We start from the raw sequence: 12,160 nt of genomic DNA, 5'->3' as shown, positions 1-12,160 counted from the left end.
CACATCGGCGTAGGGTCGGCATGGTTGTTGACAGATTTGGCATGGATAGCTTAAGGAGTGGCCAGATGACCTTCTTGTCGCCACCACGTTATCCATCTGGGACGGAATATGTATGCTCCAACTGTCTGCAAGTAGTATTAGTCATGCAAAAGTTAGTGGTAGTGTTCTAAATGTTTGCGAGTCTTATAACTGAGTATTATAACTGAGTATTATAACTGAGGTGGGACGTGGGTGCCAGCCCGGTATTCAGTAGTGGGATGTCGGAAACGGCCTAAAAACCACATCCAGGCCCGTCCGGCACAGCGGTCATCGTCGTCAAACCGCAGGGTGGATTCGATCCGGGACCGACGCAGCCCCCGACCCGGAAGCAGCGCTTTAACACGCCATCCAACCGGGAAGTTTATCATATAAACTAGTGTCTATTAAAATCGCAGTACCATGAAGGCGACAAGCGAAGAAACATCAACTTGGCACGGAGAGTACTACATACGTATACGAATGAACATTTCAGCGCGACCACAGTAGGCAAGAGTAGACACATTGCGTGTGACGAAAGAACACGCACTGTGTTCCTCAATCGGAAATCGCATTCTAAAGGTGAGAAGATGGTGCAGTGTCTCGTGTGACAAGGCACGACATCCACTAGCGCTTGGCAGACTTCCACAGTGGCCTACAGAGGCTGCAGTTCCTCATTCCACGACAGATGTGAATATGGACACTGTGGGTTCATGAAGGAAATACTCGACAGTACTAGCAACTACCTACGGAGGAGAGACTCTGGTTCGTTCGTACAACATCATACAGTTACGTCACTAACCTTGAATGGGGAAATGAGCCAGCTTCAAGCGAGGCAAGTACGAGGAACGTTCTGAAAGTAAGTTTCGTCTTCTTTTTTTTAAGAGAAAATGGTAAACCAGGTGGCACAGACAAACGCTATATGAAGCCACACACGCTGTTCGGTCAACGACGGAAGGGATGTCAGCGGTCAGCGGATAAGGAATGACACAGGCCCAAGCGCCAAAGGAATGAGAGTACCAATTGACCGACGTGCCCAAGGTTTTTCGAATATACGTCACGTCGACAAACGTGCGTGTATTCACAGCGTGGTCGCCAATAGAAGTGCATGCAGTTATCCGGTACGAATGAGCACGTGCACCTAGTGTGTCCGTCATCTATGAACGCCTACAGACCGAGTATGCTGAAGAGGCCATGTGTCGTCAAATGGCGGGACGCTGGTATTGCATGGGAGTGCAAGAATGAGAATCAGCCTCGATCATTTCGTGCGATAGGAGTGAGAGGAAAAGGAATTCTTGTTCAAAATCTTCACAGAATCATCAGGGTGCACCACTTTACCCCAGAATCCAAGGCCACCTAAATGTCGTGGAAGCAAACCACTTCATCCTCCGCAGGAAAGGTTATAGGCACAGTGTTCTGGGACGCGAAAGGTGCATGTATCTTTGTTTTCCTCGAGCAAGAGACTATCAATGTAGCACCCTACTGCGACAATCTCACCAAAATCAGATCTGCCATTCGACGAAAGAGGCCAGGGCTCTCAAGGGAAGGTGTAGCGCTCTTTTACAACGTAAAACCACACAGAGCAAGGTTCATAAAGGATCAGATGCGTCTCATCGGATGGACGAGGTTGGATCACCAGGCCGTTAGCGCCGATCTTGCCCCATCGGACTTTCACCTTTTCCCTACATTGGAAGCTGCCCTTTCGGCACCTCACTTCCAAATAAGGGTTGAGGTGGAGCCGGCTCTGCGACAAATGTTTGCATCGCAGTACACCTACTTTTACCATAGTGGTTCTTGAAATTGACTGCACGCTACGGCAAATGTCTCAATTTCGGTGGCGACTACGTCGAGAAATAGCGCAAGGTGTACAGTTCATGAGGCCACGGTGTATTTATTCTTGGCAATAAAGTTTCCTTGTGCAATATAGTGGCGAAACTTGCTCTTGGAACGTTCCTCGTACCTGCATGGACAGCGCTGCGGCTCTGGTGCACGGCGGACTGTCAGCACGGCGACTATACAGTTGCTGTCTGCACTCACGCATCGCTAAGTGAGACTCGACAGCGCTGGACAGGCACACGATAGACACGACGTCGTCCCTCGATACGAGTCACGGTGCTGCGTGCGGCAACACGGCGGACGCACCAGCGTGTCGTTACTCCGTGGGAAACCAGCCTGCCAGGTTTTCGTCACCTACTCCTGGCGTGATGTCAAGTGTCATTCGGTACTGATCGCCAAGAAAATTTGGATAACAGATCTATATTTCTGATGAGTTATGACCGGTGGCTCCTCATTTTATTCTCTGTGACATTTTAGAGAAAGTAACTCATTCCGCGTGTTTCCCGCGGTGTCCTGACTAAACCTAATACGAAGAGTGTTAATTGCCATGACGAGCATGTTATCCAGATCTCCGACACACTGAAAACATCTGGTGCGCAGCTATTCGCCATCTACTAGGATTCATGAACCATGGCATGGAGGATAAGCAACGTGGAATGAACTACTCGTAACCGTCAGCCACACGCTGTTCGACTATGTTCAATTCGGCCTGAACCATTGTTGCTGTCTTAAGTGGCCTCTGCGAGGATCAAATTTCGCACCCAGTATATGCTAGATCACCTACACATTTAATAATTTATTCTTTCTACTATAACGTATAGTCTGAATACGTAAAATCCAATTACTTGTTATACTTTCAAATTTTAGGTCAGCTATTTATCTCCATTGCCAAAGGCCTTGCCGCAGTGGTAATACCGGTTCCTCTTCAGATCACCGATGTTAAGCGTTGTCGGTCTGGGTTAGCACTTGGATGGGTGACCATCTGGTACGCCGAGCGCTGTTGGTAACTGTAGTGCACTCAGCCCTTGTGAGGCAAATTGAGGAGCTACTTCATTGAGAGGTAGCGGCTCCGGTCTCGAAAACTGACATACGGCCGGGAGAGCAGGACACTGACCACATACCCCTCCATATACGCATGCAGTGATGCCTGTGGTATGAGGATGACAAGGCGTCCGGTAGGTACTGTTGGGCCTTCCAAGACCTGTTCGGGCAGAGTTTAGTTTTTTCGATCTTAGTTCATTATTTCAACATCTCTATATACTGCACGAATGGAAGGCTGAATTCAGGAAAGTGATTCAGTGCCGCCTGTGTTTCAGCACATCATGAAGTACTTTAATATATTCGAAACAACGCATTCGTTCTGACAATCTTTTCCAAAAATTATTCTTACTGTCGGCATGCGCAGTATTTAAATACAAGATAGCCCAAAGAGGGCCGGCCGGGGTGGCCAAGCGGTTAAAGGCGCTACAGTCTGGAGCCGCGCGACCGCTACGGTCGCAGGTTCGAATCCTGCCTCCGGCATGGATGTGTGTGATGTCCTTAGGTTAGTTAGGTTTAAGTGGTTCTAAGTTCTGGGGGACTGATGACCTTAGAAGTTAAGTCCCATAGTACTCAGAGCCAGCCAAAGAGGTCAGAGGTGTTTCAAGAACAAATATTCTTATTAGGAAAACACCGCCTATGGTTGGGGCCTACTGTTCTTGCTACCATCTTAATGAATTGTGTGCACTCTGGTGTGTGTGTGTGTGTGTGTGATAGATAGAGAGAGAGAGAGAGAGAGAGAGAGAGAGAGAGAGAGAGAAGGGAGTCCTACATGTAAAATAGAAAGATATTCTCTTATTATCTATCAATGTAAGTTCGTCGTGGCCGAAATTAACATCGACCGCCAATGACTGTGAATGGTGAAATATTTCAATATTTCGTAAACGACCACCTCATCGCTAACTCACGCTTATGCGTGGCGCTCGATCCACTGCCAGCCGGTTCGAACCCTGGTGGTGGAAAAAATTTTCACTGCCAGTATTTGGCCGGCAAGGGTAGGGGAGATAGTGGCATTAAGCTCCTCATCGCCACACTTTGAACCTGTATCCTGATTTAGATACCGAACCTCTTCGCTGTGCCTTACCATGTGAAGGCTCGGTGCACCGTTGGTGGTGATCCGTCCGTCGAATGGTGACGTTAAACATGGCGACCAAAAAAATTTCCGTATCCCGTGAATCGGGATACGCAGGTAAACGGATTTCTTTCAGGGCTCGTACCTCAAGTCCTATGGCTGATAGAGAGGATGGGTCAAGTGTTTTGGACAGCCCTTGGACAGGGGCCGTTTTTATAACAAATGCAGAGTTCACCTTACTGTAACCATCCTCAGTACAAGGTCAAAGTTTGAATATTGCAAAATTCCTCCGGCTGAACCAAATGGAACAAATAGCTTGGTTCTTTGCGCAGTATGTGAGACCTACGGTGCGCCTTAAAGGCCTTATTGAAGCAGCATTTAGTTCATGGTCGGTCCTTGAGAAAAACCGAAAAACATTGTTTTTGGGTAACAAAACCGAGCTGCGGATTCGAAAACGTCCATGCACAACAAAGGGCTAGAATGTTTACGATGTGTTATCCGGAGTGAGGCGGAAACAGAGCTCAGAAAAACGTGCTGCCAACTGTGTCCGGTATTATCATAAGGGTTATGGGAACACCATGTTGTTGTACTGAAGCACATGCAAAATTTTTGTGCTAGTGGAACCCAGTCTGAACTATAAAGTTGTATAATCTTACATTGCCGCTATTTCAGTTTCACGTAAGTAAATTCTCAAAATTTTACTTACCGACGAAGTTGTTTTTATGTGAGTGACAAGTCCCGCTGTAGCAGGGAAAAGAAGGGAACCAGCGGAGAAGGCTGGTATGCTCTTATTTCAGAAGACTAATTATTGGGGTACCAGATGTCTCATTCTACCTTCCTCACCACCTTTAAAGTTTTTCCTAAAAATTTTGACATGCGAAAATGTTCGCACCTTTGTATGTTGTGAGAAAAGGAAAAGTGATAAACACTGCAAGATAGTAAGTAGGCAGTAGTCGTGGACAGGAAGGAGGGAGGGGACAATGGTTGTGTGTGTGTGTGTGTGTGTGTGTGTGTGTGTGTGTGAGAGAGAGAGAGAGAGAGAGAGAGAGAGAGAGAGAGAGAGAGAGAGAGAGTAGTTGGCATTTACAGAAGAGTGCTGTGCTAGGAAGAGAGTGAAGGAGACACTGCTATGGAGGGAGGGATAAAGATTAAGATTAGGTGGAAGTCAGTGACAATGGAAGATAGAGTATGAAAATGACAACGAGGAAGAGAGATATAATCAGAGTAAGAAAACGACAGCAATGGGAAGGGACGAAATTTGGAAATTTGTTGTAAGTTCCTGTGGGACCAAACTGCTGAGGTCATCGGTCCCTAGACTTACACACCACTTAGTCTAACAAACTAGCGCTAACACCCATGGCCGAGGGAGGACCCAAAACTTCGACGGGGAGGGAGGGGGGGCGCGTGAACTGTGGCAAGGCGCCCTAGATCGCGCAGTGGGAAAGGAGGAATGAGATATTAGCTGTGTGAGAGAGACACACACACACAGAGAGAGAGAGAGAGAGAGAGAGAGAGAGAGAGAGAGAGAGAAACACAGTGACAGTGAGAGGAGACTGTAATAGTAGAACAGGTTTATTGTGAAACAGGAGGCAATGACAGCTGTGAGAGACAGATAATGACAATGAATTGGGCCGAAATGAGTGAGTGAGAGTCGGCAGATGGAGTGGATGGGTACAAGCGACTTACATAAATGGACTAGTGGATGTGAGCGAGCTAGAGTTAGGGGAGTTTATGGAAGGGAGAGATTAGTTGCATGTTAATAAGAGTGCGAATGTGTTTGCATGCCAAAATTTTAGGGAAATGTTTTAAAGGGTCTGAGGAAGGTACGATGAGACAACAGGAACCCATTTTTCGGAGTCTTTTAAAACAAGAGCATATTTACCTTTTGTTTTGCTCTGATAGGACCATTTAGTGGGTAAAGCTATTCATGATTTATGGAGACGAGCTACAGGTTTTGATACACAAGCTGCTTTGAGTGTGCCGGCAACTTACGAAAGTTGAGTACAGAGGTAAGGTAGCGCGCAGAGTTTTCGCGTTGCGCACTACGGCTGCTGCCGCTCCGCGCCAGAGGGGGCCAGTCAGATAACGCCGTCATTCCGCTTTTTTTTCCACTACCCGCTGACTTTACGCCAACGTTGACAAACGGCCGACAAAAATAATAACAGCGAAATTGTGACAGAGGCACTCTGTCGCACTTTGTTCTCGGTGATGGCTAAATAGAGACGTCTGGATTTGCAGTGCCCGCTAAGTGGTGGGCTGCCACGCAGCTCGCATTAGGCCGGCCGCTGGCTCGGTTAATTGGAGCAGATTAATGGCCGAGGCAGGCGAGCCATTCATCGCTGTCTGCGGAGATCTGCCCCGGCCGGGACGGGCGCGGGCGCGGGCGCGGGGTTCTGCAGCCGACGGCGACGCCGCTCCACTCTCCTACCGCTGGCACGGCAGCGGACAAACCGCCAGCCATATACTGGTAGCGACACACACACTGAGCAGCGGCACCCAGAACTTTGCCGCCTATACGGTATTTGGCGGAGTATATACACTCCTGGAAATGGAAAAAAGAACACATTGACACCGGTGTGTCAGACCCACCATACTTGCTCCGGACACTGCGAGAGGGCTGTACAAGCAATGATCACACGCACGGCACAGCGGACACACCAGGAACCGCGATGTTGGCAGTCGAATGGCGCTAGCTGCGCAGCATTTGTGTGCACCGCCGCCGTCAGTGTCAGCCAGTTTGCCGTGGCATACGGAGCTCCATCGCAGTCTTTAACACTGGTAGCATGCCGCGACAGCGTGGACGTGAACCGTATGTGCAGTTGACGGACTTTGAGCGAGGGCGTATAGTGGGCATGCGGGAGGCCGGGTGGACGTACCGCCGAATTGCTCAACACGTGGGGCGTGAGGTCTCCACAGTACATCGATGTTGTCGCCAGTGGTCGGCGGAAGGTGCACGTGCCCGTCGACCTGGGACCGGACCGCAGCGACGCACGGATGCACCCCAAGACCGTAGGATCCTACGCAGTGCCGTAGGGGACCGCACCGCCACTTCCCAGCAAATTAGGGACACTGTTGCTCCTGGGGTATCGGCGAGGACCATTCGCAACCGTCTCCATGAAGCTGGGCTACGGTCCCGCACACCGTTAGGCCGTCTTCCGCTCACGCCCCAACATCGTGCAGCCCGCCTCCAGTGGTGTCGCGACAGGCGTGAATGGAGGGACGAATGGAGACGTGTCGTCTTCAGCGATGAGAGTCGCTTCTGCCTTGGTGCCAATGATGGTCGTATGCGTGTTTGGCGCCGTGCAGGTGAGCGCCACAATCAGGACTGCATAGGACCGAGGCACACAGGGCCAACACCTGGCATCTTGGTGTGGGGAGCGATCTCCTACACTGGCCGTACACCACTGGTGATCGTCGAGGGGACACTGAATAGTGCACGGTACATCCAAACCGTCATCGAACCTATCGTTCTACCATTCCTAGACCGGCAAGGGAACTTGCTGTTCCAACAGGACAATGCACGTCCGCATGTATCCCGTGCCACCCAACGTGCTCTAGAAGGTGTAAGTCAACTACCCTGGCCAGCAAGATCTCCGGATCTGTCCCACATTGAGCATGTTTGGGACTGGATGAAGCGTCGTCTCACGCGGTCTGCACGTCCAGCACGAACGCTGGTCCAACTGAGGCGCCAGGTGGAAATGGCATGGCAAGCCGTTCCACAGGACTACATCCAGGATCTCTACGATCGTCTCCATGGGAGAATAGCAGCCTGCATTGCTGCGAAAGGTGGATATACACTGTACTAGTGCCGACATTGTGCATGCTCTGTTGACTGTGTCTATGTGCCTGTGGTTCTGTCAGTGTGATCATGTGATGTATCTGACCCCAGGAATGTGTCAATAAAGTTTCCCCTTCCTGGGACAATGAATTCACGGTGTTCTTATTTCAATTTCCAGGAGTGTAATTACTTTAACGTTTGGCGAATTTCGTATTGCGGGCATCCGTAGCTGTAGAACTGAACCATGATGGAAAAAGACAGCTTCAGCTGTATGATAAATCTTTATTTATGATCCAACTAGTATCATGACACTGGAGTCACCTCTTCAGGGATATATCAGTATATATACAAGAGTGAAACGAATAAAGATCTTGTTTCGGTTAAAACGTAGTTCAAGTATACACGAAACTATCCATGAAACATATGCACTCAAATTTATTTCAAAATTCATTTCGTCTAACGATCACCGGTAGATGACCCAACAGTACTTGTCCTGTTATGATAAAAATGTTCAACCGTGGAGAAATAGGCAGCCGAATTTAAAATAGGACAAAATGCAGGGATCATCATCAGGATACAAAACATCTAGAATAAGGATGAAGTGTTCAACCAGATGGATGTAAAAACGAATCGAATTGCATGTGTAGATGGTGAAAGCTACGTTCATCCTGGCAAGTTAAAGTAAATCGCAAAGTGGAGCGTACTGTATACCACTGTGCGATAGGCAACGAAGGTCTGGGTAAAATGCAGCTTACAAAAAGTTAATATGGATAAAAGAACATTATATAGACAAACCAAAAGCGTATCAGCGTCGTATCAACATGAGGTCGCGACCACCACCTACACGAACTGCGCTGAACAGGTGTCGGCGACGATGCCGATAAGGGAAACGGGCACTGGAATGTTGCGATAGCGCAGAATTCGAATTCTTAAACACAAGAACCTAGTACATATGTCTGTGCCCTATTTTAAACAATTTTTACACGCAGTTATTTGACATTCGTCCCTGAAATCGCAATCTTCCGTTCTGTGTCTGAGCTCTAGAACTATTAATCGTTATGCGACTCTTGTATCACTACTTATACATTTGCGATTCATAAAGGAGTTATTAATATAAAAGTATTATAATTCCTTTTACTTCATTATTTTATTCCACTAGTCACGGTTGCTCCCCTTGCTTTAAAAAGGCAACTGGTATCTCTATATAACACACATATCAAAAAAGTTTTGCATCACTTCGGTTCCGAGAGTTCCGGAACCTGTACAGAAAATTGGAATAGAGATCAACATAAAGAGCATTTCCGCCCTTTTTATTGCTCATGGAAACCACGCATTGCATATTGTACCACCATACAGCGAGACCTTCAGAGGTGGTGGTTCAGGTTACTGTACACACTGGTACATTTAATACCCAAGTAGCATGTCCTCTTGCATTGATTCATGCCTGTATTCGTCGAGGCATACTATTCACTAGGCACTGTTCGTCCAGATTGTCCCACTCCTCAACGCCGATTCGGCGTAGATCCCTCAGAGTGGTTGGTGGATCACGTCGTCCATTAACAGCCCTTTACAACCTCTCCCAGGCATGTTCGATAGGGATCATGTCTGGAGAACATGCTGACCACTCTAGACGAGCGATGTAGTTATCCTGAAAGAAGCCATTCACAAGATGTGCACGAGGGGGGCGCGAACTGTCGCTCATGAAGACAAATTCCTCGCCAGTAAGCTACCGATATGGTTGCACCATTGGTCGAAGGATGGCATTCACGTATCGTACAGCCGTTACTGCGCCTCCCATGACCACCAGCGGCGTACGTCTGCCCCAGATAATGCCATCCCAAAACAGCAGGAAACCTCTACCTTGTTGCACTCGCTGGACAGTGTGTCTAAGGCGTTCAGCCTGATCGGGTTGCCTCCAAACACGTCTCCTACGATTTTCCGGTTGAAGTGAAGAGAACGCGATGCCAATCCTGAGCGGTCCATTAGGCATGTTGTTTGGCCCATCTGTACCGCGCAGAATGGTGTCATAGTTGCAAAGATGGACCTCGCCATGGAAGTCGGGAGTGAAATTTCGCATCATGCAGCCTATCGCGCACAGTTTGAGTCGTAACACGACGTCCTGTGGATGCGCGAAAAGCATAATTCAACATAGTGGCGTTGCTGTCAGGATTCCTCCAAGGCATAATCCGTAGGCAGCGGTCATCCACTGCAGTAGTAGCCGTTGGGCGGCCTGAGCGAGGCTTGTCATCGACAGTTCCTGTCTCTCTGTACCCCCTCCATGTCCGAACAACATCTCTTTAGTTCACTCCGAGACGTCTGGACACTTTCCTTGTTGAGAACCCTTCCTAGTACAAAGTAACAATGCAGACGCGATAGAACCGCGATATTGACCGCCTAGGCATGGTTGAACTACACACAACACGAGCCGTGTACCTCCTTCCTGGTGGAATGACTGGAACTGATCGGCTGTCGGACCCCCTCCGTCTAATAGGCGCTGCTCAGGCATGGTTGTTTACATCTTTGGGTGGGTTTCGTGACATCTCTGAACAGTCAAAGGGTGTCTGTCGTACAATATCCATAATCAACGTCTATCTTCAGTTCTGGGAACATGGGTGACGCAAAACGTTTTTTGATGCGTATATTTAATTTTTTTTCCTTTCAAGTGTCCTTTTATCTAGACGATGCTCTTCCTCATATGCCGCATTGCATCTGCATGCCTATCTTACAACCATACACAATATACAGTTTATGAGATTTACTTTACCTTGACAGCGTAAACGTAGCTTTCACTACCTTCTCATATAATTTGTTTATTTTTACATCTACCTGGTTTATCACTTCACCCTTATTCTAGATTTCTTGTATAGTGATGATGTTTCCTGAATTTTGGCCTATTTTGAATTAGATCCCCGACTTTTACCGGGTGAACATTTTTATCCAACTGGACAAAGAATGTTAGGTCCTCTACTAAAATACATGCGAGCACATAATTTTCATATACAGCTACGTGTATAGATGAACTACATTTTAACCGAAACAATGTCGTTATTCGTATTACTCTTGTTTTCATACAGATGTATCTCTAAAGACATGGTGCTAAATCCGCGAAATTAGTTGTGTCATAAATGAAGATTTATCATATAGTTGAAGCGGTCTTTTTCATCAAGAATTAACGTTTCATCACTGTTATACGTCATTCGAAAACGAAGTACAAAGTCAGTCTCTCTCTCTCTCTCTCTCTCTCTCTCTCTCTCTCTCTGGTACAAGTCGCGGGGATCTGGCGAAGGCTAAATCCTATTCCTTGTGCGGCATTGGCTGATCACATTCCTGGATTGAGCTCTGACCTGATCGACTGCCATCCAGCACATTAAGCAGCCCGAAGCTGCAACACATCTGAGGGCATTATGATTAGACAGTGACCTACATCAATCATGATCAGTGCAGTTAATTTGCATGCAGTCCACTTTTTCGGTCAAATTCAGTTTTGTTACAGAAGTTAAGATTTTTAAATACGTGGCATAAAGTGTGAAAAAAAAATTGCTAATCATTAATTGTCAGTAGACAACATGAATTTTGTTGTTTGCGTAATTTTCGCTGTTTCTGAAGTACTTTTTTGTACTAATTTCAGATTTGTTTAGTTTTTTTCTATGACGTACAGTTTTTTTCACAAATCAAGGAACCCACCTTTCATTTAAACCTAATTTTCACACAGGGAAATTTTGTTGTAACAACGTGGAACTTTTGGCCAAACTTGTCACATCTGTCTGGCTTTTAGGCGGGATACTGTATCTCACACGAAGCCCACGTCTACAACAGTAGTACAAGTTTATATGTCAACTACCTCTGCAGATGACGAAGAAATTGATGAAATGTGTGATGAGATAAAGGAAATTATTCAGGTAGTGAAGGGAGACGAAAATTTAATAGTCATGGGTGATTGGAATTCGAGAGTAGAAAAAGGGAGAGAAGGAAACACTGTAGGTGAATATGGATTGGGGCTAAGAAATGAAAGAGGAAGCCGCCTGGTAGAATTTTGCACAGAGCATAATTTAATCATAGCTAACACTTGGTTCAAGAATCATGAAAGAAGGTTGTATACATGGAAGAACCCTGGAGATACTAGAAGATATCAGATAGATTATATAATGGTAAGACAGAGATTTAGGAACCAGGTTTTAAATTGTAAGACATTTACAGGGGCAGATGTGGACTCTGACCACAATCTATTGGTTATGAACTGTAGATTAAAACTGAAGAAACTGCAAAAAAGTGGGAATTTGAGGAGATGGGACCTGGATAAACTGAAGGAAGCAGAGGTTGTAGAGAGTTTCAGGAAGAGCATAAGGGAACAATTGACAAGAATGGGGGAAAGAAATACAGTAGAAGAAGAATGGATAGCTTTGGGGGATGAAGTAGTGAAG

This window comes from Schistocerca piceifrons, chromosome 2 (assembly GCF_021461385.2).
Source record: "Schistocerca piceifrons isolate TAMUIC-IGC-003096 chromosome 2, iqSchPice1.1, whole genome shotgun sequence".
Classification (NCBI taxonomy): Eukaryota; Metazoa; Arthropoda; class Insecta; order Orthoptera; family Acrididae; genus Schistocerca; species Schistocerca piceifrons.
Note: the sequence above shows the minus strand (reverse complement) of the source record.